Genomic DNA, 26,998 nt, shown 5'->3' with positions numbered 1-26,998 from the left:
TACAGGATTCTGGAATCTGGAGACCTAGAAGCTCTGGAATTTTTCAGAAGCAGTCACAAGAATTTCTGAGTTTTTGCTTCCGAGGACTGTTGAAAGTGACAGGTATTCCAATTACTAAGTAGACCAGGGCTAAAGGAAAGAAGGAAGGAAGAGAGGGAGAGAGAGAAAGGGAGTAGAAAAGGGAGGGAGGGAGGAAGAAAGGGAAGAAAGAAAGGAAGGAGAGAAGGAAGGAGGCAGAGGCAGATGAGGGAGGAAAAACAATGAAAACAGAAATTTGTTTAATATTTAAAGGTTAAACTTGTGGCACGTTTACCTCTGCACATTTTCTCTCACGCACACACGCACTGTGTGTGTGTGTGTGAGAGAGAGAGAGAGAGGGAGAGAGAGAGAGAGAGGGAGAGAGAGAGAAAGAGAGAGAGAGAGAGAGACAGAGACAGAGAAAGGGTACAGTTTGCCTATACTTTGATTTTCATTGCTTCACCCAGCCATCTTCAAATTCGTTCTCTTCTTCTCGCAAACATTTCTCCTACTCTTAAACACCTATTTACCATTCCATTCCCCACTCTGCCACACTGCTTGCTCCAGTCCACCAAGATTCTGTGCTTATCCTGCCTGTTCAGCCTTCCCTGACCACCCTAGCCCAGAGCTGTTTGTCCCCTTGGTCTCCCACTTACAGTCTGAACTAGCCATTTGGCCCATATCAATGACAGCCTGGTGGTGCCACTTATCTCGTCTCGTGTATATGTCTTATCTGTCCAATTAGATTCAGAACTCTTAAAAGCAAGAACTATTATCTTTCTTTTTTTCTTTTTTTAAATTGTATCGCACATAAGAGCTTACACGTAGTGGTAGGTGGTCAATAAACATTTGTTGATTAGTTGGTTAATTAAACAGTTGAGAATATAATGTTTTATCAAGGCTACCTTTTTGGCTAAATGACTTGTCAGTTTAACAACCTTCATAAGCAAGAAAATTTTATTTGTGAACTAAACTCCTTCAAGGTTCAAATTTGTGAAACTTCAGGATAGAAACAGAGGATAATTCTACCTCTGTTCTTGTAGCAATGCCTTAAATTTCTTAAACAAAATATCTACCCTAGCTGTAGTATCCATTTCAAGTTAGAATTTTTGAGGAGATATGTGTTGGGCTGCATAAAAAGAAAGAAAAGAATCAGTTACCGGTGTAGCATTATTTGTGATTTCATAACCCCTTTCAATACATCAAAATTTCTTTCTTCAAATTTCTCCCTAGAAGTGCAATTTTCACAGTAGCCAAAGATCTACTTAAGACTAATTTCCCTTCCTGCTGTATTTTTGTCCAGATTGTACTGTTCAATTCAGATTAGAAGTCAGGGGGTATTTCTTTGTTGTTTCCTGGACAGGACTGAAAATAGAGTTTGTCACAACAAGAAGTAATTACAGAGCACTTAATATTTGTAAAGTGCTTTCCAATCTTGTACCAGTTTGTCTTTGAAACAGTATTGTTGATGTGGGCTACTTATCTCCTGAATTTCCAGATGGAGAAAGGGGCAGAGAGGTTAAGTGGCTTGCCTGAAATTTAATAGTATGTTACTTGTAGTGCTCCAGTATTCGGTATTAATGCTTCACAAGTCTTGAGTGAAAAATTTTATCCATATTTCCTTTCTAATTTTGAAGGCAAATATAATTCTAGGGCTACCCATTAGCCACTGTTTTGCAGGATAGTAGAAGTGTTTGGTTTGTGATTTTTAGTCCTGAAGAGATTAGAAGATACTTTAACAAAATAAAATTAATTAAAGAAGTGTTAAGCAACTTAGTGCATGAAAAAAATTGTTTTGTGGTATAGAGGTGCATACAAAACTATACAGGACTTTTTCACCACAGTAGCCAAGTACTTGAAACATCAATTTAAAAGCTAACAATAAAGCTCTCTCTCACTAAATAGTTTTTAGGCAATAAGACTTCAATTTTACTTGCGATAATTTTATGCATTGAGAGAAGGGGGTAGGGCCAGCCTGCGGGTGGGGGGGTGAAGGGTGTTGGTGCAGGTAGCCTGCTCTCACTGGATCTCAGCTTTCAGATGCCAACTTCCAGACCTGTCACTGCTAAACTCAGTGAGTGGCTTAGAGCCTTAGATTTTTTCCTCTCTAAACTTATCATAGACACTTCTTTGCCCACAATCACAGAAAGCCATCTTGGTATTCTGTTTTACTCTGAGAAGTCTTCTTGTGTTGTGATTGGTTTCTTTCTTGGGAGATGGGGTGCAAATGGAGGAGGGGAGCTGTTAATAAATGGACTTTTACCCAGGTTAATTATTACCTTTGCTCATATATATCCAGTTTTCAGTTTGGAACAAGATTAAATGCCTCTAATTTAAACATCATTGAGGAAGCATTCTATGAAGCCCCTAAACAATATTTAAATTCTTGTCCCACAAGCCAAATAGGGCCAAGGAATCTCACCCCTTTCAAGTCCATTAGCCAAGAATAACCTTAACCACACTTTCAGGAAATCCCCTGTTTGGTGGGGCTCTGGAAAAGCTGAATGAATAGTTACTGTTATCCTTACTTTACTCTATATATCAAGACACATTTTTGAAGGAAGAGAGATTTGCATACCCATTAAGGTCTCCACAGCTCAGATATTCTTGGCCCCATCTTTGAAACATCATCAAGTAGGTGTTGGTAATCCTGATATATTTTGGTGGGGAGGTGGGGATCAAATCAAGTAAGCTATAAAATCTTTCAAAAGTGACTTCTAGGAAAAAAATAAAAGTAAGTTCTCTTATTTGAAGTGGTCAGTCTTTTTCACTCTCTGAGAAAAGGCTTTTTGCCTACCTTAGCTAAATAAGTTCACAGTAATCCCTAGAATTTATGTAGAATAAAATGTAAAAGGTGTTGTCTTTAGTTCTTATGACAGCTACATTCATCTTGTGTCTGCATAAAGCCGAGTCTTTAGAAAAATGGCCTTTGGTCCCTCTTAGTATATCAATTAAAGTTGAAAAGATTTTATAATCTTAATATTGACTTATTTTTAATGAACTATAATTCTTCTTCCTTCTTTTGCTACTGTATCATTAAAGGCCTATTAAATTAGAGAGACTTTTTTTTGCCCAAGGAGATATAGAGTATACAGAGTCAAATGAAAAATTCATTTTGGAAGTGACACCCCAAAGCAATCTCACTATGATAATCCAAGAATGTGACCACGGAACACATTTCTCTTTAATTTCACAGCTGGCATGTTTATTACCTATTTATTTAACTCCGTCCATCTCTGGAAAAACCTTAACATTAAAGATGTTATTCATTTTTTGAAGTGTGCTTTTGGGGACAAAGGGGCAGAGCAAGAACGTGGAATACAAGGCCCCACCAATCATCTCCCTGCCTTCCCTCCTCCCAGAAACACCAAATTCAACAGCTATAAAAAGCTCCTTTGTAAGACTTACCAGAAATCAGGTGATTACTCACGGTACTTGGTTTTAACTTCATAAGTTTGAAAGAGGCACTGAAGAGAGTGGGAAAGACCCTATTGAATCATTGATACCACCCCTACCCCATCCTCTAATGGCTGCATGGCGTGGATAAACCTGTGTGCTTGAAAGGAGGAGACTGCAGTGATCATGAGACTATGCATTGAATTCAGTGCTGTCCTGTCACAGTGGAAAGCAAAACCTGTCTGAACTCAGCTGATGCCTGGCCATGGAGGGAGTATTTAAACCAGCCCTAGCCAGAGGGGAATCATCCACCCCAGTGGCTGGAACTTGAGTTTTAGCAAGCCTCGCCACAATGGGCTGAAGTGCTTTGGGGCCCTAAATAAATTTGAAAGACAGTCTAGGCTACAAGTACTGCAAGTCCTAGTGCTGAACAGGCTCAGAGCCAGTGGACTTGGGGGCACATGACTTACTGAGACATGGGGAAGCTAAGGAAGTGCTCATACCACTACTCCCCCAACCCCAGGTGAAACAGCTCTCAGCCTCAAAAGAGACCCCTTCTTTCCACTGGAAGAGAAGAGAAGGAAAAGTAAAGAGAACTTTTGTCTTATATCTTGGATACCAGCTCAGCCACAGTAGGATAGGGCACTGGTCAGAGTCATGAGGCCCCAATTCCAGAATCTAGCTCCTGGATGACATTTCTAGACATACCCTGGGCCAGAAGGGAACTCACTGCCTTGGAAGGGAAGGGCCCAGTCCTTGCAGGATCCATCACCTTATAACTAAAGAGGTCTTGGGCCCTGAATAACCAACAGCAATACCTAAGGACTATGCCATGGGCCTTGGGTGAGACTATGAGATGTGCTGATTACCCAGCACATTCACAGCTCCTGTAGCTGTGTGGAGAGAATCTCTGCTTGACAAAAATTATTTCCTCAAAATTTTGAAATTTCTGGTTAGGGAGGAGATTTCAGTCTGATAGTCTTTAGCAGTGGCAATAACGATGCATAATGGTCTATCCCCACCTCTACCAGTAAAGTTATTTCAGGAAACCATGAGGGGTTTTTAGTGGTGGATTCCACCTTACAGTCAGTGGTTTAGAAACCTAAAAAATAATATAACCTCAGGGAATTTCAGATTTGGGAATTAATTTATTTAATGGATCAAATTACACTGAATTTCAATGTGCATATACATTAGATATATATGTAAAAAAATGAACCTTGATCCCTACCTCACACCATACTAAAAAAGTAATTCTAGGTGGATTATAGAACTAAATGTGAAATGAAAAGCAATAAAAATTATAGAACATAGGAAATTATGTTGGTAACTTTGGAGTTGAAAAATATTTTTTAAACAGGATACAAAAAAATACTAACAATAAAGGAAAAGATTGACATGCTGAACTTTAGCAAAATTAAAAGTTTCTGTCATTCAAGACATCGTTAAGCTATTTAAAAGGCAAGCCACAAAATGGGAGGATATATTTGCAATGCATAGAACCCACAAAGGACTCATAGCCAGAATATTTAAGGAACTTCTATATGTCAATAAGAAAAAGACATTTCAGTAGAAAATGTGCAAAAGACTTAGCAGGGAAGTTATAAAAGAAGATACCCATTAGCTAATAAATATTAAAAGTCATCAGGGAAATATAAATGTGATTTCACTGTATCCTCATCAGAATGGCTAATATTAAAATGACTGACAATAACAAGGCATGGCAAGGATGTAGAGTAACTTACACTTCTGGTGAGATTGTAAGTTGGTACCATTGCTTTAGAGAACAGTTTGGCAGTATTTCCTAAACCAGAACATACATATATGCTATGCCAAATGATTTCACTTCTAGATATATAGCTAATAGAAATGCATTAATTTTTTTTTAAAAAACATGTTCATAGCAGCATTATTCATACTATCCCCAAACTGGAAACAACCCAATTGTTCATCAACAGGAAAATGGCGAAATGAATTATGGTATATTCAGACAATGGTATACAATGGAGTAATGAAAAGGAATGTACTGCAGATATATGCAGCAAAATGGATGAATTGCATAAATGTAATGCTGCTTGAGAAAAGCCACACACAAAAGAATACTTACTGTAAGGTTTCATTTATATGAAGTCCAAAGATAGGCAAAACTTACTAATGGTAATGGTAATAAAAATCAGGGTAGTGTTCATACGAGCACAGCATAATCCCACCTAGTCTGACTAATACAATATAAAAAATGTCATCTTCCCTCTGAAGCTTTACCTGATATTTTCCTTCTGCAATTACAAGGAGGTATTATTTGTGTTTCTATTTAGCATTTACATAATTCTGTCTTGCTTCATAATTAGCTTTGTAAAGAGTGTCTGCTTTTCAAAAGAAGACATACATGGAGCCAACAAGCATATGAAAAAAAATTCAATATCACTGATCATTAGAGAAATGCAAATTAAAACCACAGTGAGACACCATCTCACACTAGTCAGAATGGCTATTATTAAAAAGTCAAAAGATGACAGATGCCAGAGAGGTTGTGGAGAAAAGGGAACACTTACACACTTACACTGTTGGTGGTAATGTAAATTAGTTCAACCATTGTGGAAAGCAGTGTGGTGATTCCTCAAAGAGCTGAAAACAGAACTACCATTTGATCCAGCAATCCCAATACTGGGTGTATACTCAGAGGAATATAAATCATTCTACCATAAGAACAAATGCAACAAATGTTCATTGCAGCACTATTCACAATAACAAAGACATGGAATCAACCTAAATGCCCATCAGTGACAGACTGGATAAAGGCAATGTGGTACATATACACTGGAATACTACACAGCCATAACAAAGAAAGAGATCATGTCTTTTGTGGGAACATGGATGGATCTGGAGGCTCTTTTCCTAAGCAAACTAACCTAGGAACAGAAAACCAAATACCTCATGTTCTCACTTATGAGTGGGAGCTAAATCATGAGAACTTATGAACACAAAGAAGGAAACAACAGACACTGTTGTCTACTTGAGGGTGGAGGGTGGGAGAAGGGAGAGGAGCAGAAAAGATAACTATTGCAAACTGGGCTTAATACCTGGGTCATGAAATAATCTGTACAACAAACCCCTGTGACATGAGTTTACTTATGTAATAAACCTTCACATGTACCCCCAAACCTAAAATAAAAGTTAAAAAAAAAGTGTTTTGTTCTTCTATTACTAACTCCATTCCATTATGTACATATGTATTCACACAGTACCCTCATTTCAATAAATACGTTCAGATAGTGATAAAGAAGACAAAGTTGAGACTATGTAAGAATAGTACCAATAAAGTTTTAAAATTAATCTTTTTAGTGAATATAGCATACATTAGTCCCTCCTTATCCATAGGGAATATATTCCAAGACCCCAGTGGGTGCCTGAAACCGCAGATGGTACCAAACTCTATATAGACTATGTTTTTTCATGCATACATATCTATGATAAAGTTTCATTTGTAAATTAGGCACAGTAAGAGATTAACAACAATAACTCATCATAAAATATAATAACTGTAACAATATACTGTTATAAAAATTATGTGAACCTGATCCTTCGTTTGTTCTGAGTCTCAGAATTTCATATTGTACTGTACTGTGGGTAACTGAAACCATGGAAAGCAAAACCAGAGGTGCGGGGGGCACTTCTTTATGCATAAAAATGCATAAATCCTAGGTGTAAAGATCAATTAATTTTCACAAATTGAACAACCCAATGTAATAAATACACAGATTAAGATATCAAACTTTTTCAGTACCCCAGCCATTACAGCTCCAAAAGTAACAGACATTTCCAAATTACAAGTTATTGGGGCTATTTCTCAGAAGTAGGATGGACCACCACCCAAACTTTGATTCCAGTATCAAGAATGATGACACCACACACACTCCAAGAAGGTATGAGAAGGTTTATTGAATAGTGAGACTTTCTGGGGAGAATATGGTAGGCCTCCCACACTGGTCTGAAAATGGCCTGGAGAGAGCAAGAAAGTGAGACTGGCCTAAGGCGGCTGGGGTGGGGCCAGGGTGAGTGTTCCTTCATGGAAAAAGGTGTTTGTAGGGTTTCAACCACCCACTGTTATCAAAGAAGGGAGCGCCAAGATTTGTAATCAATTTGGTCAGATGTGTGGCAGAAGGGAAGAAGGAAGGGCATGGTTTTAAAAATATCCACAGTCCAACATCAAGACATGGACTCAGATTTTTTAATCTTTATTAATTTATTTTATTTTAATTTTATTTCATTTTATTTTGAGACATGGTCTCCCTCTGTCTCCCAGGCCAGAGTACAGTGGCATGATCATGGTTCCCTGCAGCCTCAACCTCGTGGGCTGAAGTGATCCTCCTGCCTGAGCCTCCCAAGTACCTGGGACCACAGGCACATGCTATCACGCATGGCTAATTTTTGTATTTTTTGTAGGGACAGAGTTTTGCCATATTGCCCAGGCTGGTCTCAGACTCTTGGGTTAAAGCAATCTGCTCACCCCAGCCTCCCAAAACGTTGGCATTACAGGCATGAGCCACTGTGCCCAGCCAGACTTTTTATTACACAAACACAACCAATGTTCATTTCTTGCTCATGCTACATGTCATGATGGTTTGGGAAGGGACTCTGGTCCATATCATCTTTACTCTAGATTGTCAGAGAAACTATTCTGTGGAGTATTGCTGACTTTCTAGCAGAGAAAAATGAAAAAATAGCCAGTTTCATGCAAGATCTTAAAGCTTCTGCCCAGAAGTGATGTGTGTCAATTGCACGTATATTTGTTCACCAAAGCAAGCCACATAACTCTGCTGGATACAATAAGGGAAGAAGCGTGCAATCCACCATGTGTTTAGAAGGAGGAGCGCCACTGTGGAAAGATTATCCTAACACGAAAATATAAAAATAAAATATAAAATAGAAGGAGGAGCACCAGAAAAAACGATGAACAACACTGTTGTCTACCCCAGGTGGATGTTAAAGGTTGAGTAGGGCATTGACAGGTGAAGAAAATAACACTGTTGAAATGGAATGATTAACATGAGTAAAGATGTGAAGGGTGCGTGGTATGGCCCAACCAGAGTGCCTAAAATGGACTCATGGAAATGACCTTAGAAAGCCTTGAACATTAAGTATTTTGAATTTATAACATGTGATGGCAAAAATAATTTTTAGAGTATTAAAAAGTGTTTTCAGTAAGGTGATTTAGATATAGTAAATAAGAAATTGGAATTCTATTATAATAGAGGAGAGCGAACGAAGGTATAAACTAGACAGTGGCAGTGGGGATGAAAAAGTGGAGGCTGCACCTCTGGAGGTCCAATTGGATATGAGATGAGAATAAACAGTGATAATTATTCCATTTTCTTCTGCCTTGGTTGACTGGAAGAATGATGGTGGCATGTCATAGGGCACAAAGAACCACCCGGGGGAAATTAATGTTTGCTTCTGAAAACGCTGAGTTTAAGATGATGGAAGTACAAAGAATAGACCCTCAAAAACTACTGTGTAACACCTAAGAACAGAAACAAAACTGGACTCATAGATGCTAAAATCAACATCCAATAGGTGACTTTTGAAGCCATGGTACTGGATGAAGTTGCCCAATGAGAGAGATTACAAAGTTAGAAGAAAAAAAAGCTGGCCAGGTGCGGTGGCTCACGCCTGTAATCCCAGCACTTTGGGAGGCCGAGGTGGGTGGATTGCCTGAGGTCGGGAGTTCAAGACCGTCCTGACCAACATGGAGAAATCCTGTCTCTACTAAAAATACAAAAAATTAGCCTGTGGTGGTGCATGTCTGTAATTTCAGCTCTCAGGAGGCTGAGGTAGGAGAATCACTTGAACCCGAGAGGCAGAAGTTGCAGTGAGCTGACATCGCACCATTGCACTCCAGCCTGGGCAACAAGAGCAAAACTCTGTCTCAACAAAAAAAATAAAAAATAAAAAAGAGAAAAAAGCTGAAGATGGAACTTTGGTGAACACCTACATCTGGGGACCATGCTGATCATATAAAAGCTAGTAAAGAAAACAAAGAAGAATCTGTCTGAGACAGGAAAAGAGCACAAGATTCAGGAGGAGAGATTCAAGAAAAAAAAAAAAAAAAAAAAGGAGTGGTTCACAGTGGCAAATGCTGCCAAGGGGACACATAGGAGGAACACCAAAAAGATGACAGTGGAATGCCTGTGAGAGGTGACAAGTGATCTTTGTGAAAACCATTTTACAGAGAAGTGAAATTAGAAGGCAGGAAGGTTACAGCAAGAGAGGGGAATAAGTAAATATAGATTATACTTTTGGTAAATTTGGGATTGAAAAGGCAAGCTAAGTATGGGAAAATAGCTTAAGAGAGTTTCTGGAAAGTTGAGCTATGTAACTTGGCATGCCATCTTGCACACTTTCTTTAGAGCAAGTGTTTTCATTAAAATAAATTATGCTAGAATCTAACTACAATTCTTGGTAGGTTCTGAGACACATCATTAGTACCTAAGAGAATTCCACAGGGGTGGGTGTGAGACTCAAGATGGACGAAACAGAATCAGCCCCAGAACTGTTTCTGATCCAGAATGCGGCTGGGTTTGGAAGCTGCCCGAATCTAAGATGAGACCTGCCAGTGGTCCTCTTACCTTACATTCATTGAATCAGCCTGAGAAAGGGGCCGACACAGAGGAAAACAGCCCAGTGAGACAGAGTCTGGATAGAAATGCATACATCCCTGCCTCTAGCTGGGCTTGAAGCAAGATCTGAGTGTGTACTTTTCTGTTATGATACCCAATCAACCCCCTCTGTTAAGATTAGTTGGAGTTTAGTATTCTGTTATTTGCAACTAAGAGTCCTAACACATAACATCACTTAAAGCCATGTACACATCCTTCTATACCACAGGTGGGATTTTAAAGAACTAACATTTGTTGAAATCTGTGAAGTCGCAATGGTGAGAAGGAAATTCAGAATAGAATTGAATTGAACATTTGTCTTTCCTTAAATTATTAATGGTTTCACTATGTGAATAGGAAAAATGTTGCAATAAGGTAAACATTAACTTTTGAATCATCAGTGTACACAGTTTTCGTTGGGATACAGTTATGGAGATACTTAGTTGTTGTTTTCCTCAGCCTTTAAAAAAATAACGACATTGCCACAAACAAAAGGATCATATCTTTGATCTTTTCAAAGGAAAAAATTTCCATCTTTATGATATAATTGCAAGGTCCCAAGATCTAAAAGGATCTTTACCCATACAGGCTGCATGGACTGGTCTTCCTTATTTGTTTTTGGATTAGTTCCCAATTGACATCAAACACAGTAGCAAGACCCTTTTCTCTTTTGTGTTACAAGCAGCATCAATTTGTGAATTGTAAATACCCAAACTCTCTCCTGAAGATTAGCTTAACTAAATTGTCCTGGGGCAAGAGATGAGGCATTCATCCTCTACTTGCATGATTAAAAAAAAAATTAACTTTCAAAAGGAGCAGGAAGAAGCTTGTCCACAATAAATCACTAGCAAGCAAGTGTTCTGAAGGGGAAAAAGTTGATATTAATAGAGGCAGCATTTTTCTTTCAGTAGAAAAGTTCTTTCAGTGAATTTGGAACTGACAGCCTTCAAAACTTAGGAAGTTAAGTATTTGAATGGCACAAATTTAATAAGAAATATTACTGTGTTTTATATACTTGAAGATGTTTCTTCCTCTAATTGGGAGGTAGTTACATTCAAATGTCCAAATTATCTACAGCGTCTGTAAACTCCACATATCTAAGGCCACAGTTCACTTTTTGTGTATATATAAATTAGTTTGACTGATCCATTTAATTATCAATGAGAATAAAAGTATCAATGGGGATACAAATGTGGCTTGATAAAGAGATGGTCTTTAGACTCGGCATATAATTATACAGAAAATTTTTTAGTGCATTATCATACATTAGAGAGAAAAAGGCAATGGCCTGGGGTCAGAAGACTGGTTGCTTTACTGCTACCAAATTAGTAACTTGGATAAATTAGCTAATCTCTCAGGATCTCAATTTCCTCATCTGTTACAGGTTATTGGGGAGGATTCTATTGAGACTTCTGCTGATATTTTAGCTACTATTGCTATGTAACAAATTATCCCAAACTTATTGGCATAAAACAACATTTTATCATACAAATGAGTTCTATGGGTCTGATATTCAGGCAGGGCTCAGCTGGGCAATTTTTTTGCTTCTTGAGGCAATTGCTAAGGTCATCTCAGCTGGCAGATGAGATGGTCCAAAGAGTTCAAGACAACTTCACTCACCTTTCTTGGCAGAGCTGAGTTCAGTCTGTCAACTGGAGTGCCTGTACATGGCTTCTCTAGCATCCTGGTCTCTCTGACTTGTAGGTTTTAGGGTGGTCATACCTGTTACATTGCAGCCGGCTTCTCCCACAGCAAGCACCCCAAAAGAACCACGTGGTTCCAACATAGCAGCCTTAGAAGTCACACACCATTTTTGCTGCTCTCTATTCATTGCAAGGCTGCTCAGATTTAAGGGCAAAGAATATCAATTCGAACTTTCGATGAGAACAACATCAAAGAATTTTACATCCGCATTTTAAAACCACCACACCTACTTATAAGGCTCCAGATATTACCTGTCATCATCATTCTCCAACACACTGTGGCCTCTCCTATATTTCATTCGTTCATTCATTCATTTATCAAATATTTTACTTCATATAGACATACCAGGTAGCCTGTCAAAAAATTGACTGGCAAAGCAGAAACATAATCTCTGCTCTCACATAGTTTATGGTCCAATGCAGGACACATGTATTAATCAAACACAGGCAAATATACAATTATAAAATCTACTACAAGCCACAAAGGAAAAGTACAGGGATCCCTGGGTACACAGCAGAGAGATCTGGCTCAATTGAGGTAAAGGGGAGGCTTCCCTGTGGAAGGAATGTCCACTTAGAAATATAAAGAATGGATTGGAGCTGGGTAGGTGAAGAGTATCAATATTGCCCCTAAATCTTGGTCTCCTAATTTAGAAGAACCCATTGTTTCCACCTGACTTATTTCTTAGCAGTCATTGATTTCAGAAGGTATTGATATTTGATACAGAATATGTAGCCTCTGATTTGTTCTCGCCTTCTTGGACCTCTACTAGCTCCCTACTGTTAGCTGAATAAAATCAGTAGGTTTAGTAAGGCACTGGAAGCCCTTCATGTGCCAGCTGCGTCCTAACTTCATGGCCTCATTTCCTCCATCCATTTTGGATTCCACGCTCCAGCTACACCAGCCTGCTTGCTATTCCCAGGGCATGCATTAATTTTCATGCCTCTGTGCTTTTATTCTCACTGACCTCTCTTTCTGAGATGTGTTTCCTCTTTGTCTCCACCATTAAAATGCTATAATCTTTGCAGGTCTTGATCAAGTGCCACTCCATTGTGAAGGCTTTCCTGATTCCAGGGCATAATTACTCTAACCTCAGAGTGTTCTCTATAGCTCTTTACTGATACATCTTTTCAATTCTGCTTTGCTGTCTGTTTCTTCACTCCTACCGAATTTAAAATCCTTGAAGACAGGAACTGTGTATTAAGTAGGCCTTGGTCCTGCAAAGTGCCTATCACAGTATTTTCCACACAGTAAGCGCTCAATACTTGTTTGGAGATTGAAGGAATGAATGAATACTTGGCCCTCCCTATCCAGGGGTTCCACTTTCATGGATTCAATCAACGACAGATCAAAATATTTTTTAAAATAAATGAAAAAAATACAACAATTAAAAATGACAGAAATAATATAGTATAACAACTATTTACATTGCAGTTACATTGCATTAAGTATTGTAAGTAACCTAGAGATGATTTAGAGTACAAAGGAGGATGTACCTAGGTTATACGCAAATACTACTTTTATATAAGGAACTTGAGCATCTTCAGATTTTGGTATATGTGGGGTCCCAATCCTGCCCCCTTACTGAGGAACAGCTGTATATCACTTTGAAGATTACAGGGCTATCAAGTGCAGGGCCATTTGCTACCTTTTTGCATACTCAGCACTTAACGTCGTGGGTGGTGTCCAATATTCACTGTAAATAAGCTTGTAGCATTTCATATGTGCATATTTTAAATGCTACTGAACCTACTAGGTATTTTTTACACAATTCTGGTTACACTTTTATGCACTTCCACTAAATTAATAAACTCTTTGGGGCAGGAATTGTGCCTTCTCTGTATTTGCGCCTTTATTCTCCCAGATATTTGTTTTACATATAAATTACTGATGTAAAATAAATATATTTGTTAGATATTTCTTAGATTTGAAAGTTACTCAGATACTCTCACGTTTATTAGATACGTATCACTGTGCTAAGCAATATGGGAATATGGGTTCATATATGCATACATAGCAGAATTGTGTAAACATAGTTTGTTATGGATTTGGATATGCTCTGAAGGAAGAGATATATTTTGGGAAGTAATAACCACATCCAGCTGTCCAGCAAGTCTTTGCAAGTCTTTGATATAACTCAATAATACTTAAGTAGGACTCAATCCTGTCCTTCAGAGTTGCCATTATACAAGTGTTTTCACTGTCTTTATTTGCATATTGTTTTTTATTGTATTTGAAGAGGATGGTAAGGGCAACTCTCTGGGTGGAGTGGTAGAGCCAGAAGGCTGAAAAGAAAATTGATAGTCATAAAATCATAGAGAGTTAGAGTCAGAGGGGCTAGAAGATTACAGTAGTGGATCCAACTCCCCTATTGCACAGATGAGAAAACAGGCTCAAGTGCACACACTTGCCTTTGTACCCCATGGTGCTCAATCTTTGGGAGCCTGCAATCAAAAAGAAGACCTCACAGGTGAAAGGAAGCAGTTTTCTGGCTGTTTTTCTTTGAAGGGTCTCTTCTGTTTGCACTGTTCCAGAACACACCTGTTGGATTCCTGTCAGAGCTTAGCAAGTGCACACTTATTTATACCACCAATGACATCATTCATTCATCTTGGAAGCCCTAGTGCTCTCCCCCACAGGTTCTCAGCAGTTACTAAGATGTCCCCTGATTTCACTGACCTCTGTGTGTCTTCAATCCTTGACCTTTAAGGCTCCCTGGTGCCAGAATGTCTGCAGCTGTAGGATCAAAGACACTTGGGGGAAAAATCCATTCTCAAAAGAGAGGAAGATGGGGTGAGTTATTAGGAAAACCAGCTATATGCCCCAGAGCCTTTGTTCATCTGGAAAATGCCTGAACTATATGCTGAGTATAAACATCAAGCCCTAAGACCGAAACACAGCACAAGTCAGAAACAGAGCTGATATTAAAGCTCAAGTCTCCTGCCTGCCAGTCCAGAGTCACATTCTGTCTGTCTTTAAAAGAACTTGATGTGTCTTATACAAGTAAGTGCTCAATAAATATCTTTGAACTAGATGAATGAATGAGGTGGCATATAATGACAGATACAAATACAGCAAAATTTTCAAGATAAGAGTAAAAGACAAAGCGGTAATTTAAACATAAAAGACAAGGTTAGACCTTTTAGTGTATGTCCTAGATTTAAATCTAAATTCTGTTTCCAGCTTCCTGGCAGGCAAAGCAAAAAGGGCAAAGCACTGGAATTGACCAAGATCTCATTGCATAAGAGACATAGCACTCCAGAGCATCACATGTTTTCCTCACTGTTCTATCTCTGGGAGAAATGAGTCTTGTGGGAAATCTTACTATACCAAAGTGTTGTTTATGTTTTGAGAACATGTGAAGATTCTTCCTTGGTGTACAGCCAAAGTGCTTCTTTGCAACAGTTTAGTCCCCTTCCCAAGTGTTGGTTGTTCAAAGAGAATAACTCCATTTTGGTTACCATTCCCCTGCTGCCTGCAACTGCTGTTTCTAAACCTCAGCCAAGACCCATTGTTTAAGTGGAACCTCAGAACATTCTTAAAATATTTCCTAAGCACTCTCTAGTTATAGATGTCCTTCCTTTGCTAGTCTTACAAAGCTAGATGCTAGGATATTTTTGCAATCTATTATACTTAGCACAGTTTATAATCCTTGGCTTTGTTATCTCAGGCACCCCATTAAGAATCCCTTAACAAATACAGTAACCTGAGTAGAATAAAATCCTTGTTGATTGATTGATCTGAGCTTTGCAGTGCACTCAGCCCAATCTCACTTTGCAGCTCTCTGCTCTGGCTCCCTCCTGCCCAGGCCATCCATTCCATTTAGGCATTCTCTCCTATTTATGGCCAAGCTCCATATTTTTCCTCCTGTTTTTCACTATGTCTATGATATTGTCCATCTCCATATCTGAAATCATAATTCAACTTTGAGCATATTTTCCTGATGAAATTTGCCAAACAAAGCATGTGAAAGCTCGTACACATTAAATTCACTTGAAATACTGGCACATATTTCTTTTAGTCCCAGAATTTTCTACATTCAATTAACTGGCTCCTTTGTTTAATGGGTGAGAGAATAGAAACCCAAAAAAGTAAAATGATCTGCTTTTCAGTCCTTATCCTGGTAAGTATTTAAGCTGTTCAAACATCTTTGTTATGTTTACTTTTATATTATTTTTATTTTGTGGACTGGGAGATTTCATTTCCCAATTCATTGCATCTTGACCCCTGGCTGGCATCCTGCATATTCTTTTTTTCTTTTTTTTTTTTTGAGACAGAGTTTTGCTCTTGTTGCCCAGGCTGGAGTGCAGTGGCACGATCTTGGCTCACTGCAACCTCTGCCTCCCGGTTTCAAGTGATTCTCCTGCCTCAGCCTCCCGAGTAGCTGGGAATACAGTGCCTGCCACCGTGCTTGGCTAATTTTTATATTTTTAGTAGAGATAGGTCTTCACCATGTTGGCCAGGCTGGTCTCAAACTCCTGACTTCAGGTAATCCACCCATTTCTGCCTCTCAAAGTGCTGGGATTACAGGCATGAGCCACTGCGCCTGGCATACATATTCTTAATTTTTAATAAATTAATGAACTAAGTGAAATTAGAATTATTTTATATTCTATTGCAACCTAAGAAAAAAATGAATGAATTAATAAATTAGGGTCACTTTAAAGTAAAAATAAAATATATAAAATATTTGGGTCACTTGGGTGTTTCAAGGCAGATTTGATAACATAAATTTTTTCATTTTTCTAAATCAGTTTTATCATTATAACATATCAATTATGAATACCTTTCTTCACCTACCAATTCTGACAACTTTTTCTATTGAAAATATCTATTTTTTTAATGCTATGATTTAAAAAAATCATCATAAAGACTCTATCCTCATAGGTAAATTATACCTTCTAGGATGCCAAATGGGCAATGCAAGTCTTATTTTTAAGAAGTGGATTTATAGAATAGAAAAACAATGCAGTCTTTGCAGGAGCTTCTACAGACAGGAGATCTGAGAAGTGTTAAAAACAAAGACGGGGTCATCTTTAAAAATATAGGAAGTTTTGATCTTTCTCATTGCCTAGAGCAAGGTGAAAGGGTAGTCTTAAACTAAGTCTGATCTGTATATTTAAGTTAAACAACACTTTCAACATGTATGGGCAAGCAGAAGCATTATTCAAATGGTAAAAAATACAGGCTCCAGATTTTGTAACTATACGAATATATCATGCAAAATAAATACCTTTTTCTCTCTCCTAGGTTTAACTATAGGAAAATGAATTCTTAAAAAGGAATGATTCGATGGTGTAAGAATGCAAATTTGGCAAAGCAATAAAACGCTAGCAATTCTGGACATTTTACATTCTTGCCTATAACTGAAAGTTCTGTACTTCTTTCTAGGGTTGGTATGCTTCCCAGCCTTACAACCACTGATACTTTTGACAGATCTTGGAAAGAGTGACTCATTTATGAAGACGCACAACATTTAAGAAAACAACCACAGGATAATGAGGGAAAGGTGTGACAGCTAGGCTTGTGTTTTGACTAATCTTGGGGAAATGTATAAGCCTTTCAGATATTCGCTAATTTCTCCAGGAAAGAGCATATTTGTCACTGCAAGGCCCATCGAATTACTGTGAAATGATTTATAGAAGCACTCTTGATTCGTGAGGGCTGACACCTAGCCACTCAACTGCTATAGAGAGCTTAAATCTGTTTGGCAAACCTAGCACAATATCTAAAAACATTGCTTAGATATATAAATCTATCAAGGATACTAGGAATTTACATTTCTGAAGTCATAAGTGTTTGATTTTTTTTTTTTTTTGCAATAGAAACTTCTCACCCCTGCTTGCTCTCGTTCACTGAAGTAAAAGTGTCTTAGTAGTTTGTTTTGAAATGGAAAAAAAGTATTAAGGAGTTGTTCTCTTCTATCATGTTTGCAGTTATTGCTTGATGGATTTTGCTAACTCCCAGGAGAATCCAAGTGGGAGGACAAGTAGAAGAAAAAAGAGTCCAAAGGCTGGAGCCCTCAGTTTGTTGTTTATGGAACATTCCTGCAGTCCCCAGAAGGGGCATGGTAAGTGGACTAGACACCCAGTTTCAGGCATTACTCATCGGGCACCCAGACACTGGAAAAGAGGTATGTAGCAGAAGCCCAGTTATCTAAACCCAGTCATAAAGGCAGAGATGGAGAAGCAAGAGTGTGGTTTGATGCGGAGTCTCAGTATGTTGACTTAAGCCCTTAAACTCTTCTGGCTTCGATTCAGGTCTCCAAACTGGTTTTTAAGGGCTGGAGCAGGTCCGTCTGCATGTGGAGTCCAGGTCAAGGTCTACCATATGGGAGGCCAGTAGTGTCACTACAATTGTGCGATTTGCACAAAAGCACCTGGCCAGGCTGAAACCTAGCCCAGGGCTCCTGTTCTCCAAACCACGTGTTTCACACAGCCTGTGTTGTCTCATCAACAACACCTTTTTATAAATCTGAAAAGATTCCCTATGTGCCTGGGGTGACCTGCCAGGAGGCTCATCTGGCCCAGGACTCACAATTAGGCAGCTCCCCAAATTTATACTTCTGGAGATACCCCCAAGATATGTTATTCCTACAGTCAGACAGATACTTAGGATTGAAAGCAGGAAACTGGTTCATCGTTCACTTAAACCTATGCCCTATTGTAAGACCACCTATCACTTGTGGTGTAACATTTGTGTGAATCAGAAAAAGGCAGATACAGCCCTGCACCAGGTTTGGCAATTGTGAGCTAAATTTTAATCCCCACTCTTCCCCTTGGTCAATCTGCACAGTCATACCAGGTAGCTCTGCCTAGAGGTCACTTTAAAAAATAAATCTGGAAACTATTTTGTAAATTGCAAGCTTATATTACATATATTTTTTGTTGTAGAGTGTTAATTGCTTTAATAATGAAAAATTACACAGTTTTTATAACTAAGTTTTAGCATATCTTCATTTAAAAATATACCAGGACTATTAAAAAAAATGGAAGTGGGCTTGGTTTCTCACTCTCTCTTTCCCTCTTGCTTCACCTTTGAGAAGGCCCAGCCAAGGAAGAGCACGGAAGGAGGCTGGAGCTGGAGGCTTGCAGGCTTGACACCTTCCACTCCAAATATTGGAGCTAACTGAGGCTGCCTGTCATCTCTAATAATTTTTCCTCCAGGAAATGTCATTGCTTCATTGCATTGCAAGTAAATGATGTCATAGTATAGGGCCCTGATCCGTTTCCTGACTTTTAACCTGAGTTTCATAACCTTTTTCAGCTGTACTGAACCCAGAGAAAATGAAACACATCAAAATGTGAAGGCCAGCACATCTCATAAAGGCCTTTGAGGCCCCAGGGTGGGGTTAACTTATGCATATATATTAATGATCAAAATACAGTCTTGTTTGGGTGTCACATCCTGGATATGGCATGGACCTGGTACCTAGGAAATGGAAAGGAAATAGGCTTCAGGATGTGTCTGTAATTTCTTGGCAGAAACCCTTCCTCTTCCTATATTGGGTTTAATTAGTAGTGACAATGTTAAATTTAATTAGGATGTCTTGCTTGTTTTTTCTTCTGATGGTGGTTTTTGTTGTTAAACTCTGTGTGAAAATCAAGAATGGTCCCTGAACTGATATTTGAAATCTTACATACTGCATTTGTGTCTCTACGTCTTAGGACTGGTTACAAGCCCAGCCCAAATGACATTATGGAGCTATTTCCTGGAATGTCAACGGCTGAAATTGCCCTGTCAAGAATGAGTCTGTTCTTTCAGGGATTTCAGAAAGCAAGGGCTCAGATTGCATTCTTGCTCTGTTATTATAAGTTTTTCCTGGCAGGAAACCACTGGGTCTCAGATAATTTGCATATATCCAATGAGAGTGATCTACTGTTCTATGGAGGTTTTCAAGATTGCATGACAACACCGTGGAAGAATCTTATATGGGGAAAGGGGATTTTTTTCCCCCTTTCCCTAAGCCCCATTTTAAATAGTTTCCTTCCCGCAAGCTGATGTGTCCACATTCAAAGAGTTATAAGTAACCCAGCCCATTTTCCTGCCTTGGCCTCTGCCACTAGTTCTATAATATCAACAGCCACACAAAACTGGAAGCAGGTTGTTTAAAGTAAAGATGCTTATTCCTTCCAGTCTGTAAAACAGACTTTTGTGGCATATGAAGGCAAGAAATAACCTTTTAGTTCTCCCAGGCAAGGGCATAGCAAAATGACTCTTCATTTCTTGTTAACTGTAAGGGCAAGAAATACCCCCACATATTTCGTGATATCTGAATATAATTTTTAATGTTATACATGGGATTTCGGTTAACCTAAAAGACATGGTACTGGACTACTTCACTTGGTACCATAAAAGTTTTGTATCTGTTTGGAATCCTCAGAATTGTGTACAAAAATATGAAAGTAATTCAGATAATGTACTGACACATTTGAAGTCCCTACTTGTGTAATCACCAGACCCAGGACTAGATATTTTATTGCTCCATTAAAGTGACAAATAAACATGTGTTGACTGAAGAGCCAGGGGCTGGGAGGCACTTACAGGACTTCCAGACACCAGCAACAGGACTTCCTTTTATGTCACAGGAACCCAGTGAAGAATGACTCAAGTAACTGCATCATGCTCATATTATTTGAGCATTCCTACCCATTATTGGGTGCTCTGGTTATTTATTTGCTTATATTTGCTTTCTTATTTATATCCCACTCTGTTCTGAGGAAATTTAAGGTGACCGCTGGCCATTTTATCAAGAATTGGAGCTCAGGCTGCTAAGGCATCAATTGTAGGACCAGCTGTGTGCCTTTGAACATGTCACTTAGCTTCTCTGAAAATTGGATTTTTCATCTGTAAAATGAAGGTATTTAACAGCTTCATGTCTAGAGTGTTATATGTAAACTTTTTTCTCAACTTGTTAATTATCAAACGAATGGACTCTACGTAGACTGTTACTCAAAGGCATCCAATAAATGCGTTGCATGACTCTATAACACTACATGCCAATTTTGAGTGCTCACAGTATGTTGGATTTTCTGCTCTGTGCTTTACCTATGGGGTATCATTGAATTCTCTCAGCACGCCTGTGAATTAGCTGCCCCCATCAGCTCCATCTGACCAGGAGAAAACTGAGGGGTTGCGCTAAGATCACAGAGGGCCAGGATCTGGGTTTCTGGGCCAGGGGTTCCTCATTCCAAAGCCCCACCCACTTTCTACTATAGGACATCAGTGCATCCCAAACTTTAGTGTGCATCATTGTCATCTGGAGGACAACTTCCTAAACCAGATTGATGAGACCCAAGCCCACACTTTCCAGTTCATGCAAGTTCGCAGGTGATGCCGATGCTACTGGTCTGGGGACCACAGTCTGAGAACCACTGCATTATGCTATAAAGAACTACAGTTGCAGGACCAAGACATAAAGAATGTAAGAAGCAGATCTCTAACCAAATGAAGAAAGAACCTGGACATTTCAAGCTACTCAATAGCTGAATGGGTTGCCTCTTGGGAATGGCTGAACTGTAAGGGGCATATAGATCTTGGGACATTTGATGAGAAGTTGGCCTAACGGACCTTGAAGGTGCTTTCTAACTATTAAACTGTCATGGGTGCCAAAGACAAGAGACAGAGAGTCTAGGAGGGAGGGTCACACTCCCTATGCAGGAGACCCTTCTCGTTACGGCACAATTCAGTGTTTTAACTGTGCTTTGAAGATATTGAGTCACTTTGGTAATGGCAATGAAGAAAAGCTGAGAAAAACGTTTCCTCAATTTAGGTAATACGGAATTACAGTTTAATGAAACACCACACAAGGAACAAGAGAAACTTCAAGACAACATTCATTCACTGTAAATTTATATTTCGAATTTTAAAATTTCTATAACAATAATAATACAATTTCAATTTTTATGTCATAATATATAAATCAGAAAAAAGTTAGTTTTAAAAGGCTAACATGTGAAACTATTTAAATTTTTATTTTATAAGGACGTAGAGGGAAAGAGTTTAAAGATCAAAATTATTTTGTAAATATTTCAAAATAAAGATCACATATAAGGCAAATTTAGGAGGAACACTGCTCCAAATTTACTGTCCATTCTTTTGACCCTAGGAAGAAAAAAAAAGAAGTGTTTATTTCTATAGTTTATCAAAGAAAAGAAAGTGTCTCTTCTGACATTTAATTTAGCCTTTTTTTTAATGTCACAGGAACCCAGTGAAGGATGACTCAAACAACTGCATCATGGTCCTACTTAAGGATTTAAGAGGAATCAACAGAGAACAAAATTGGTGGTAGTGGTGAGAGGGGGTGGCAGAAAGATATAAAAAAGAAATATATGTACAATAAAATGATCTGGCATAATCATAAAACAGGAAAAGCCATCACTTTTGTGGGTACGCCTGTCTAAGGAAGTGGGAAAGCTCTCTGTTGTATATTCTGTTGGTCATTTGCTGTTAGTTTTGTCTGGTTTGGATTGGGTTGGAGGTTTTCAAAAATTAACAGAAGGTTAAAGGGCACTATGCAAAATCTTTGATAGAGAGCCAAGAATTTAAATTTCATTAGGAGTGTGGGGGAGGAATATTTCTTGGGCACCTATCAATTGTATGCCCTGTGTCAGACTCTTATAAGAAATTATATCCTTTTCATTCTTGCAACATGTGAGGTAGGGGTTATCTCCATTTTATAAATGGGGAACCTTAGGCTCAGAGAGGTTTGCTACCAGTTTGCTCAAGGCTAGTCAGATGATTAGTAACAGAAGAGATAATTAAACCTCAAACTGTCTGACTTCAGAAGTGCCACTGCACACCAGGTTCTCCATGTCTCATAAATAATGGTGAAAACAATTCTTCTCCAACAAACCACTGCTCTTTGGCATGGAAATGCAAAGCCACTTTTTCTCTCTACCCTTTCCTGGAGAATTCTTAGATTCCATAGTACATTCCCTATGACATGTAAGTTGATTTTAGATTTGAAATACTCCTGCTGTAAGTTTAGGTAAGATTTAAGCTATGGCTAGGAAGACATAAAAATGAAATTTAGTATTGCAACCTGCTACTCTTTTGACCCCCACACTCCTCGTCCAACCTTTCCTAGTCTCTTTTTTATTTTACACTGCACTTACCCTCTTCTAATATACTGTTTAATTTTTTATGTTTATTATTTATTGTGTGTCCTTCTGCTTGAAAATAGACTCCACATTTTTTTGTCTGTTTTCTTCATAGATGCATATCAAGTTTCTAGAAAAGGGATCAGCAAACTTTTCTGTAATGGGCCACACAATGAATATTTTAGGTATTGTGGGCTATGCAACTTCTGTTGCAACTATTCACCTCTACCATTGTGGTGTTAAAGCAGCCATAGACAATATGTAAACAAGTGATCACGGCTATGTTCTAGTACAAGTTTATTTACAGACACTGACATTTGAGTATGATATAATTTTCATGTGTCATAAAATTTTTAGTTTTTTCCCAATTGTTTAAAAATATAAAAACTATTTTTAGCTTGCAGGTCATATAAAAACAGGTGGATGGCAAGTTTGGGCCCTTGGGCTATAGTTAGTTTGCCAACCTCTGGTCTAGAAAATCATACCTGGTACCTATTACTAGTATGTGATCAGAAAATAGAATTTATTGAAGTTATTCCAATAATAAACATTATATCCCATTATCTCCCTGAATCTGAGACTAGCTCCCCATCCCAAGAAACAATAGGTAGCTCAGGCAGCACTCCAATGCATCCCCCAGGTCTATGGGAATGGCTGCTGCTGCAGAGCAGGATTGAATTTACTAAGACACAAATTGTTTGACTAGACGAGACCTCTGAGAGTATCTGAATGGCACTTCCCAACTGCTGGTGGCCACACCCCTGGGAGACAGAGAAGACCTTTTACAAAAAAAGTTATTGCATCGTTAAAAGCTTCAGAATGTCTATTTTAATTTCAATTTAAACGTTAACAATAAATCAATTTGCTTTTGGAGAATCCTTTGCGGCTGGGTGCGGTGGCTCACGCCTGTAATCCCAGCACTTTGGGAGGCTGAGGCAGGCAGGTCACGAGGTCAGGAGTTCAAGACCAGCCTGACCAACATGGTGAAACCCCTTCTCTACTAAAAATACAAAAAATTAGCCGGGCATGGTGGCAGATGCCTGTAATCCCAGCTAATCGGGAGGCTGAGGCAAGAGAATTGCTTGAACCTGGGAGGTGGAGCTTGCAGTGAGCCAAGATCGCACCACTGGACTCCAGCCTGGGCGACAGAGCCAGACTCAATCTCGACAAAAAAAAAAAAAAAAAAAAAAAATTCTTTGGGAACATCAGGTGGGTGTTGGTTTATTTCTCATCTGAACATTGTTTTATACTACAACTGTTTTAAACTATCATCCATTTTTAATTGTCTTCTTTGCCTAATTCATATAATCATCATGGTATTTGTTTGTTTGTTTTGCGATGGAGTCTTACTCTCTGGCCCAGGCTGGAGTGCAGTGCTGTGATCTCGGCTCACTGTAACCTCTGCCTCCCGGTTCAAGTGATTCTCCTGCCTCACCTTCCCGAATAGCTGGGAATGCAGGCATGCGCCACCATGTCCAGCTAATTTTCGTATTTTTAGTAGAGATGGGGCTTCACCATGTTGACCAGGCTGGTCTCAAACTCTTGACCTCAAGTGATCTGCCCGATTTGGCCTCCCAAAGTGCTGGCATTAAAGGTGTGAGCCCATAATGGTCTTTGGAAATAGACAGATGGTATGTGGAACACTGATGTTGAAAAAGGAACATTGATGTTGAAACAAAAAGCATAAAAATGATAATAGTTTTCCCGATGTTCTTCAAGATTATCTTCACCAAACCCCTATGTTGCATTCATCTGCTTAGTATTCAAAGTACATCAGAATGTATCTCATAGTTCTGTGTTAAAAAGAAAAAATAAACTGTATGTAGTGGTACACACCTGTAGTCCCAGCTACTTGGGAGGCTGAGGACTGGATTGCTTAAGCCCAGGAGTTTGATGCTGCAGTGAGCTATGATTATGCCACTGCATTCCAGTCTGGGTGACAGAGCAAGACCTAGTCTCAAATATATATATATATACACACACACACACATATATATACACACATACATACTTATATAGGCATATATACACACATACATGCATGTATATTTATATTTATATAAGATTATATGTGATTTAGTTTTACTTTTTTTCTTTTCTTTTTTTTTTTTTCTTTTTGAGATGGAGTCTCACTCTGTTGCCCAGTCTGGAGTGCAATGGCATGGTCTCAACTCACTGCAACCTCCACCTCCTGGGTTTCTCTGCCTCAGATTCTCCTGCCTCAGCCTCCTGAGTAGCTGGGATTACAGGTGCTCGCCACCATGCCCAGCTAATTTTTGTATTTTTAGTAGAGATGGGGTTTCTCCATGTTGGCCAGGCTGCTCTTGAACTCCTGACCTCAGTCAGGCCTCCCAAAGTGCTGGGATTACAGTCGTCAGTCACCGTGCCCGGCCTGATTTAGTTTTTCATTCATTGTCACTGAAGTCTAGCAATATCAGCAAGGTGCTAGTCTCAGAGAAATGCTCACAAATACTAACTTGATACTTTTTCTCATATCCCTATTTTATTGATAAAACAAATCAGATGTAATAATTACAAACCTTAAATCATGTAATATATTTTGGTTGAATTTTGACTGAGTGTAACACATAGTTAAATGTAATTCTAAAGTTTAGTATACTTTGGCCTCCTAAAGTATACAAAATCCTAAACATAATACGATGTAACTATAACATTTGTCCAAAAAATCATGTTTTTATGACACATTCAGTTTAATCTTAATTAAGTAGAATGGTACTTGTTAAATGGAAAAAGTACAAATTTACCTAACTATATTGTGAATATTATAAATATTATATTAAATTTTGTGTTACAATATTTTAAAACAACTTAGTACCATAATAAAATGATGAAATTTTTTAACTAAGAGTTTTTAGGAGATTATTATTATGAAAGGGGCTTTAAACCCCTTTCATAATAATGATGGGAAATACTGATCTAGTCCACTTTGTTTTATAGATGAGTTAACCAAGACCCTGAAAAGGAAGTGGATGGCTCAGTCCGTTAAAATTAAGCCTAGGCTCCTTGATCAACTGGCAAAGCTTCATATTACGTAACTCTAGGGGATGCTGTTCATATTGTTGTGGTGCCATTTTCATAGACTAATGAGATTGGTGGCCTCCAGAGTTGTGCAGTGCAATGGCCTTGGCTTTTAGTTACTCAATGCTTAATCCGTGAAAATCCCTGTTGTTAAATCTTGCTTAGATATTTTCCCGAAGTTTTCAATATATTATTTGCAAGACCTCTAAGTTCTTAATTTCCTTTTTCCAAACTGAGGCCCACATGAGAAAAGGCAATAAAGAAGCATTAGCAGCTGGGCGCGGTGGCTCATGCCTGTAATTCCAGCACTTTGGGAGGCCGAGGCAGGTGGATCACGAGGTCAGGAGTTTGAGACCAGCCTGTCCAATATGGTGAAACCCCATCTCTACTAAAAAAAAAAAAAAAAAAAAACACAAAAATTAGCCAAGTGTGGTGGCGCACGCCTGTAGTCCCACCTACTCGGGAGGCTGAGGCAGGAAAATCGTTTGAATCCAGCAGGCAGAGGTTGCAGCGAACCGAGATCGCACCACTGCACTCCAGCCTGGGCGACAGAGTGAGACTCCGTCTCAAAAAAAAAAAAAAAAAGAAGCATTAGTTCACTTGACAGTTAATCAGATTCTATTTTTCTTTTTAAATCAGGCCTTATGCTGGGGGCTACAAATCAGAGTTGAACTATCATGCTCTCTGCCCTCAAAAAGTTTGAAATCGGTCAAGAAGCAATATATCAAGAAAATGATAAGGGTGCACTATTAGGGATCTGCCATAGACTGCAATGCTGGCACAAAGGAAGAAGTGATCTGTTCTGTCTGGGGATGGTTGAAAGAAGAAAAGCCTCACAGAGAAGGTAATACTGTTCGCCATGGGAGGTTTAATAAAAGAAAAGCAGAAGTTAGTTGTAAATAAAATTGACGTAGATTAAAACTGTCTTGTAGCCCACACCATTCAGTGCTAGATAAATTCAAAGCAAGGTATCATTTGTATCTGATATGTGACCAGGATTAACTAGAGAGTATTCAGGGCAAGCTTCAGTACCTCTTTGCCTAGAGTGGTAGGCAGGAGGCCTCTAATTTCCTCTATTAAGTT

General features: G+C 38.7%; 1 long non-coding RNA gene across 2 annotated transcripts; it reads left to right on the top strand.

Annotated features, from left to right (window-relative positions):
- Positions 1 to 4: 4 nt before the first annotated feature.
- On the top strand, positions 5 to 22,143 carry LOC103890303 (uncharacterized). Of its 2 annotated transcripts, none has more exons than XR_008524051.2 (4): positions 5 to 102; positions 17,166 to 17,283; positions 17,711 to 17,844; positions 21,978 to 22,143. It is a non-coding gene; the product is annotated as an uncharacterized LOC103890303 (long non-coding RNA). The 2 variants fall into 2 exon arrangements; XR_008524050.1 differs by lacking the exon at positions 5 to 102 and adding an exon at positions 15,794 to 15,897 and having other exon boundaries at positions 21,978 to 22,135.
- Positions 22,144 to 26,998: the final 4,855 nt, after the last annotated feature.

The sequence above is a fragment of the Pongo abelii genome, chromosome 2 (genome assembly GCF_028885655.2).
Source record: "Pongo abelii isolate AG06213 chromosome 2, NHGRI_mPonAbe1-v2.0_pri, whole genome shotgun sequence".
Taxonomy (NCBI): domain Eukaryota; kingdom Metazoa; phylum Chordata; class Mammalia; order Primates; family Hominidae; genus Pongo; species Pongo abelii.
The sequence above is the reverse complement of the archived record's forward strand: the minus strand, read 5'-3'. Positions and strand labels throughout refer to the sequence as shown.